Here is an 8,891-nt window from a genome sequence, read left to right as displayed (position 1 = left end):
ACTCGCCGGATCATCCCCCTAGCCAAACTGCTACCGTTAAAGATAGTTTTTTAAGACAGCGGGAGAGCTGCTGCGATTTTACTGAGGAGAAGGTTGCGATTCCGATGAAAGGAGACATCTAAACGACTGTCAAAATGGCATGATGTCTTGGAAGAAGATGTGCAAAACTGCAATCAAATTGAAACAAGTCTGTTGGAATTTGTACCATCCAACTATATTCAAAATTATAAAAAAATATTAATATTCGGAAAAGCCTCATTATGGAATTATACATGTATTTCTACATGGCACTTTGGAATGTAATTAAGTATTATGTGCTCAAGGAAGTTGGTCGGTTACCAATGAAATACAGTATATTTTGTATTTATATTGAAAAGATTACTCTGTACATGGATAATTGGACAGAACTAGGTCATGGATTAGGTTACGGCCCTAATAGTCAACCTGCATGGTTAATGAAATTTATACATGACCATGACGCATTGCTCACAAGCGCGTATTCCGTGGACTCATCCGATAGAATCCGCTAACATGCAAATTATATCGTGGTCAGTAGTTTGATCTAGACTATTGTTAAACATATAACTTGTTGAGAAATGTTGTTAGGATAGTAACAACCTTATCCCTACATGTTGTAACAACATTGTTGAAAGTGCAACTAATTCCCGGGTGGTTTTGGTAATCCTTCACAACATATATATATCATTGAACTAATGCTTATTGAATTAGATTTCAGAGAAGTTCAATGATTGGCATGCCAAGGACATAAGAATGTGGACCCCTCAAAATGCTAAGGACATGGATTGGCAAAGTTTCAAGACTCTACATTTTTTGTTAAGTGATCCAAGGTCACATTCAGTCCATAAGAAAGTCAGTACTATTAAAAAGAGATGAGGTTTTGATCATGACTCAATTGCTCAAGTGCTTGAAGATATTGCTCCAAACTATGAACTCAAAATTTTCAAAATCAGTTGTGTTTTGTGATGCTCATCTATTCCACTCTACCTATTCTACTTCACAGGGTCAGTGTTCAGCATGTTAGACGCAGAGGACATGCAGAACATGTCTGTAGAGGCCAATGTTGACTTGGAGACAGGCACTAGTCCCGAGGAAAGTTTCGATGGAGAGAGGAGTTTGATGTGGTCATGTGTTAAAGGTAGGGTCATGGACCCACATGCGACCCATCACCACCATAGGTAGGTCCCTGGACTATGCCAGCATACGGATACTTGCATCAAGATGTCAGCTCGGACGGCTCGACGGCACTCGGACGGCCACACGTCACTCGGCTGATGGACCTCCACTCGGACATAGAAGGCAGGAGGGTGTCGCGAGAGCTGCAACGGTTGAGGGATCCTATGTCATCCACTAAATAGAGTTGTAGCTACTGTTACCTGTAACTGCCGTAGTAGATGCTCATTATACTAGTAACTGGCCCATTCAGTGTCATTAAATGCCCAAACAACGCGGAGGACGTGGGGCTGCGGCGCACTCTATATAAGCTGCACCCCCACTCTTCGGCAGACACGAGCAACCTTTGTAACCATACCCATCAAATCAAAGTAAGCCTCCGGGCACGAGATGTAGGGCTTTTACCTCCGCCGAGAGGGGCCTGAACTCATTAAACACCGAGTGTTATGCCTGCGCCGTAGCTAGGCTCCGCCCCTTATTCGTACCCCTAGTAATCAGTGTTAGGATCGTAACCCCGAAAGTTGGCGCCCACCTTGGGGCTAGGCATCTAGCCAAATTTCACGGCGTAGGTGGATTTCTTCATCATCATGTCAGTCGGCAGCGAAATCCATTTCGGGGCACTCTCCTTCATTGCCGACGACTCAACGTGGCTTCATGAGGCCCCGCTGGACGTGGAGGCATTGCCGTCCGCGGCGCGACACATTTACGCGCATCATCATACAGAGTCCTTCTCTGACTGCCCTCGACTCTGTGCCAAGTGGCTTCCCACCCTGCCATCACACATCGCCGCAAGAGTTCCGGGCGTTCGCACCTACAACGCTGGATCAAGCACGCCGTGGCCAGCTAGGCCGCGACGGAACATGCGGTGACTCTCGAGTTCGACGAGCTCGCCCTCGACCTCTCTGAGGGGTCATTCGGCGACTCCTCTGATGGGTCTGAGGGCGAAAGCACCGAGTCGACTGTCAGTGTCAAAACCGGCCGATCTCGTGTAGGGGATCCCAAACGGTGCGTCTATGAATCAAAGGTAAGAAGGGACACGGGGAACACGATGTTTACCCAGGTTCGGGCCCTGTTAATGGAGGTAAAATCCTACGTCCTGCTTGATTGTATTTGATGAGTATACAGGTTACAAGAGTCGATCTACCTCGAGATCGTAATGGCTAAACCCTATAAGTCTAGCCTATGTGAATTCTGATAGACTTTATGGACTAAGCCCTCCAATTTATATACACACCGGAGGGGCCTAGGGTTGTACAGAGTCGGTTTGCAGAAGAAGGAAATTACATATCCGGACGCCAATCTTGCCATCCACACATAGGAGAGTCCTATTCGGACATGGGGGAAGGTCTTCTACCTTGTATCTTCACGACCCATCAGTCCGGCCCATATCACACAGCCCGGACACCCGAGGACCCCCTAATTCAGGACTCCCTCATCGACCGCTGAGGATATCATGGAGGATAACTCTGAGCACCACGCGCCCCCAGGATACACGGACGGTCGCGTGGGTACGTCACCTGGAAACACAAATGGTGGTGCTGAGGGACATGAGCCTTACGTGCCCCAAGCTCTCACCCGGGAGCAGCGAGATGAGCTTCGTCACAAGAACGAACAACTACTGAACACTCCCATCACCGAGAAGACTCCCGAAGTGTTGTCCATGGAGACAACTTGCCTGGCTCCTTGGCCGAGCACGATTGCCTCGAGCAGCTTCAGAGGGAGCTGGAGGAATGCGAGTGCCGTCAACCCAGTTCCGGTCGGCACAAATGTCAGCTCTTCTCGAATGACCAGCTGTCCATGTCAAAATCGGTGGATCTCGGGTAGGGGGTCCCGAACTATGCGTCTAAGGTCGATGGTAATAGGAGACAGGGGACACAATGTTTTACCCAGTTTCGAGCCCTCTCTATGGAGGTAATACCCTACGTCCTGCTTGATTGAACTTGATGAATATGAGTATTACAAGAGTTGATCTACCACAAGATCGTAATAGCTAAACCCTAGAGGTCTAGCTTGTATGGCTATGATGATTTCTATCTTCCGGACTAAGTCCTCCGGTTTATATAGACACCGGTAGGATCTAGGGTTACACAAGGTCGGCTACAAAGATAGGAATCTACATATTTAGTCGCCAAGCTTGCTTTCCACGCCAAGGAGAGTCCCATCCGGACATGGGTGTACTCTTCGGTCTTCGTATCTTCACAGCCCATCAGTCTGGCCCATGACTAACAGGCCGGACGCCCGAGGACCCCTTAGTCCAGGACTCCCTCAGTAGCCCCTAAACCTGGCTTCAATGACAAGGTATCCGGCGCGTAGGCCTACCTTCAGCATTGCAAGGCGGGTTCTTTCTTCCGAACTCCAAAATAGTCTTCGGATGTATCGACGTGTCCGGACCTGTAACACACACCACACACAACCGCAAAGAGAATATAGTATTCCAGGAGTCCAATCTGCTGTCAACTTTTTACAATGTGACATCACGCTCGCCCAGTTTTTCGAACCGTTTCCTTTCCCGTTGTTCCACGTTTCGAGGCGCAGTTGCTATTGGCATGTTCTGTCCAAGCAGAGATCGTGTCCCCTTATTGCGGGATTCTCATTAATACGAGCACGGGTAACCCAACCGTTCCGTTGGAAAGATTCCTTAGGAATAGGCAGGCTTTCAGGCTCAGGAAGAGGCATTTAATCCCCGCTGCCTTTATAAAGGAACCAAGGGTCGTCCTTTTCGACACCAAACTTCTCCTCAGCCTCTCCAACCTCGAGTTCTAGCACCCAAAGTTTCGACTTTGAGATTCCCCATTATGTCCGGACCCAGCCCTCAAGGCCAGTGGGTGGCTTCCTCCGTTACCGAGTAGGATATTGCGAAGCTTCGATCGGCCAGATACCTGACCGCGGAAATCCACCATAGGCTTCCTGCTCAAGGGCAGGTTATCCCAACCCCGAGATCCGGCGAGAGGGTCATGTTCATCTCACACTTCCTTCGAGGGCTAGGGCTCGCTCTTCACCCCTTCGTCCAGGGACTAATGTTCTATTATGGACTAGATTTTCACCATCTAGTCCCGGAGTCTTCCCTCCATGTCTCGGCGTTCATCATTATGTGCGAGGCCTTCCTCCGAATCCCCCCACACTTCGGCTTATGGCTCAAGACCTTCAGTGTCAAACCAAAGGTAGTCGACAGGGAACAGGTGGAGTGCGGCGGTGCTGTAGTCAGCCTTCTCACCAACACTCCTTGGCCAAAAGGCTCTTTTGCCAAAACTTCCAATCAATGGTAGCGAGAGTGGTTTTACATTACAGAGCCCCACAACACCAAGTGGGTAGCTACACCCATGTTTCGCCCTAGCCCACCGTTACAGCTTGCATCATGGGCCAACAAGGGGGCTGGATTGGGGATCAGTTGATGAAGTGTGAACTCTACAAAGCCGCATCCGAACCCTCCTCGAGAGGGACATCGATCTGGTCAACGTGATTCAAGTAATGTTGAATCGCCGAATCCTTCCATGCCATCATAGGCCTCTCCGTATGTGGGAGTTCAATCCAGTAGGACCAAGAACCCTCCAACATTCTTCGGCATTACACACAAAGGGATGTGGCAGTTGTTTTTCAGAAAACGAAAATGTTGGCCGGACAATACTAAGGACACAGGCCTTGACTGTAACTGTCTGCATACCTCGATAAGCACTTGACTTCTGAACACCCCCCCCCCTCTTTTTTAAGTATGACGTAATACATTACTGATCAAACTATCTCCTTCCAGGGCTGGATAAAGAAAGTGGAGCTGATTAGGTGTCCGGCCCCTCACCCCGAGGGTTCAGCGGTTCCTGTATTAACAAGGATGCTAGCCCCGGCACCGTACCTGATCCCTGCGAAGGAGGGAAAGGCAGAGAGGACCAAAGATGGACCCCATCCCGAAGGTGCGCCAGACATCGCGTCTGGAGGAATCAAGATTCCATCGTCTGAAGACAAAAATGAAGGGGAAGTCAATGTCTCTACCCCCATGGGAAGAAAAGGGCCGCCTCCGAAGATTGGGAGGAAAAGGCTCCTAAGCGAGGCAAGATGCCTTCGTCGGGTGGCTCGGGCTTGGAGGACAACGTCATCGCGCCGTCCCATGACAAGGACAAGCCTCAGGCCAAATCTTAAGTGAACAAGGGTGTTTTAAACACGTTCCGTCCCTTTCTTGTAACGTCTAGAATATATGCTTTTTTGAAGTTCGACACGTAGTCTTCTTCAACAATCATCTTCCTCGGGGGATCTTCTCCGATAGATGATGGAAAGCGAGACGTTTCCACCAATCTCCTCGTCCAATAGGGCAGACGACTTCTAGGTGTCGTCGCGGAGGGTCTCCCCCGATCAACAAGTGGTGCAAGGGATGATGAAGACACAACCCGGAGGTGATACTTCGGTGGCCCAGGGTCCAGGGACCAACAATAAAGGCCCCGAACATTCTGGTCTACTGCCGGATACGGATAAACAGATCCCTTCAAAGGAAGGCTGCACTCCTACAGCAGCCTCCATGGACCCAGAGGCGCCTGATATATTGATGAACATGCTGCGACAGGTGTCCGTCCCAGAGGAACATCGTACCTTGATGGGCACGGTGATCGAAAAGGTCCTGGCCGCAAAAAGCGGATTGAATGAGGCCTTCGTGGGCCAGCTAAGAGGCTTCGTGGTTTGTACCGTAATATGTTCGATTGTGTTTTATTCAAGAATACACCTGTGTATAGATAGTAGCCCCTGAGACTCTGATGGGCTTCCCGAGGGAGGCGATCAAAGGATCAAATGATATGCCCAGGAAGTAATATGATTAATTGGAACACAGGTTGTGACCTCCCCAGAAAATGTCCCGACTGTAGAGAATGCGGATTTGCAACTCAAGATTAATGAGTCAGGTACTGATATCGCACTTATCAATAGGCATCTTGACGATTCGCAAGGTACGTATTCGATGCAATCCTTACATATACGTTTTTATAATATAAGCGTGACGCTGAAAGTTGCATACTAGAATATGCATGGCTGCAGATGGTGCCACCGCCATTGAGATTCTTTGGGCGGAGCTGGCCCGGGCCAAGGAGCAGGCCCGGTTTAGTAATGCAGCTGCCGAAAAGGCATCGACCGAGTGAAAGGCCGAACAAGCTGCTCGGCACCAAGATGAAGAGAAAATATCCTCGATGGTGCTCGAACTGAAAAATGCTACTAGCCGCTGTGAATTCCAAGAGGAGGAGAATAAAGCCAAAGCGGCTGAGCTTGACAAGGCCTTGCCAGACGCAAAAGAAGAGCGGTCCGAATCTAGAAAAGCCCGTGAGGAGATCAGGCATGCTAGGGAGATTGTGGCTGGTAAGCCCTTTTTATTACAGACGAAGTTTGGCGATCCGAATTATGCTCAGCTTAACCAAGTATGGAGTTCTCCAGACGTGTTTTTGGACCTGCCGAAGTGTTCATCCGAGGCGGCGCAGTTTTATCAAGCGCAGGAGGGATATACAACGGAGAAGCTTTTCTGGTCATAGTTCGGCGCATCAAAATTCCCTCTGCTGCTGAATGACCAGATGTCCCAATGGGCCGAGCTTCACAGGATGTCCGGCACTGCCATGAAGAACGTCATTCTTCAGCTGTGGCCGGTTGAGCCGATTCCGAATAGCTATTTCAGCTTGGTGTGGCGGCTTGCTAATGCGGTGCCCCGCATCGACACCATGAAGCGGTTGACGTGCATTGAAGGTGCCTGGATGGCCTTTGCCCGAGTCAAGACATACTAGGGGAAGATGAAGGCCGCTGATGTTGCAGCGCAAGGTCCACCCAAGGGCAAGGACCATCACGCACCAGAACATTACTTTGAGGATGTCTTAGAGGTTACCCGCTTAATAGGGGTCAATGTTCGAAAGGCACAATATTTGAGTGAACTCTTTATGAATTGTAAAAGACAATTGTTATAATCATTCTATATTATTATTTCGCCTAAAGGCTTTTGTTCCTCCTATGCGGCCGTTTGTATATGACCTGAAAGTTTTCCAGTCGTCGGCTTCAGCCCCCTCGTAGGAAGTACGGGGGTGTTCGAAAAAGCATCTGATCACTCTTGACCCAACGTCTTGGTCCGTGAAGGAGGTGTCAATGCGGCGAACCAGGCAACCAGACTATAGGGCGTTAACACATTCACTTAGCCATAGGAGTTTTATGGTGGTTCTACGACATAGCCCCTGGTATGTATGCGGCTTATTCATGCGATGCGTTTACATATTTGACTGGAAAGAGGTCCTTCGTGTGACACAGAGGGAATCGTGAAAGATTCCGATAAGTCATCGACTGGTTGGTCAGCTCTCGCCACATCATGACAGTAAGTTTTTGGCTTTCTCTACTAAGGTGCTTAACCAAGTGAACTGGAAGCACAATCGTAGTAGTTCTCCCTTTACTACCCTAGCCGATAGAGCGGAACGTAGGATAGCAAGCACAAGAGCCGGGCAACCCAACTATTGACCCAAGACATGATTTGGAGATGATGCATATAAGGCCAAACTCGCGACGTTGAAGTATGCTATAGAGCTATTCAGACTTGTCGGCAACTCCTTTGTTCCTATACCGAGCCCCTGGCAAGTTATGCCGAGGTGTACGTTTGAGGTGACCGTAGGGGCAAAACCCGATCCTTTTAGAAAAGAGTGGATCATTTTTACTGGGATCTGAGTGATGTGCCAATCGTGTATATAGATAACAAAGCCACAAACCCGGCTATTTGATATGCCAGGGGTCGAAGGCGGAGGAAAAAGGCACCTTATAGTCTCAAAATAGAGAGTAAGGTCTACAAAAAGTTACTTTGGACCTCCTATCGCACGTCTGTGGCGCCTGTCATCGGTGAAGGGACTCGTTGATGGAAATAGCCCTTAGGTGAGTGTACGAACCCGAACTCCGATAGAGTCCGAGGCCAGCCATTGAGCCACCTGTGGAGGGAAACAAGAAAAAAAAGTTAAAAAAAGGAAAGTTATGGGAGTACTTTCAGGTCCGTCCGTGTTGTGCTTCCACCGTTGCCCAGGGTATTTTAAGTGTATAGTTATGTACGTGCGGTACAGATTTTCCAGGTATATGAGGCGCACAGTGGAAGCCGAACTTCTAGTCCTATATGGGATTTGAACGGTCATGTTGAATGGAGACCGGTGTCTTGATGGCCGACGAGGTATGTGGTGTAATGCCCCCACTGTGTAGTTCGGCTGAGGTAGCCGTAGTGTGATCCTTTGCACGAAGAGAACACTCCATGCATTCCCGGTTGGAGACGGTGCCATGTGTACCATGTTCACTGTCTTTACTTTGGGGGGAAACTGCTTCTGCTCCCCGGTGTTTGGTTGGCGAGTTTCATCATCGTCGCCGTCGCCGGGCAGCTTCTTCCCCTTGTATTCGGTGCTTAACTTGCCGGCCTGTTTGAAGACCCAATAGCTTCTGTTGGTGTGGTTAGCTAGTTTATTGGGGTGGCCATGAATCTGGCAGGGCCTATCCAATATCTTATCCAAATTGGATAGTCCGTCTCTGTTTGCCTTGAATGGCTTCTTCCGTTGACCGGGTTTGGGGCCGCTGAATCTGGCATTGGCCGCTGTGTCATGCGCGCCCTCATTACTATTGCCATGTTTGTGCATATTGCTTGGTGATTTCCCGTTGCCGTCTCGAACGTCGGAAGTTCCTGGGGCGCTGGCGCTGTTGCTTCTACGAGCGAGCCAGCTGTCTTCCCCTGT

This window comes from Triticum aestivum, chromosome 5A (genome assembly GCF_018294505.1).
Source record: "Triticum aestivum cultivar Chinese Spring chromosome 5A, IWGSC CS RefSeq v2.1, whole genome shotgun sequence".
NCBI classification, from domain to species: domain Eukaryota; kingdom Viridiplantae; phylum Streptophyta; class Magnoliopsida; order Poales; family Poaceae; genus Triticum; species Triticum aestivum.
Note: the sequence above shows the minus strand (reverse complement) of the source record.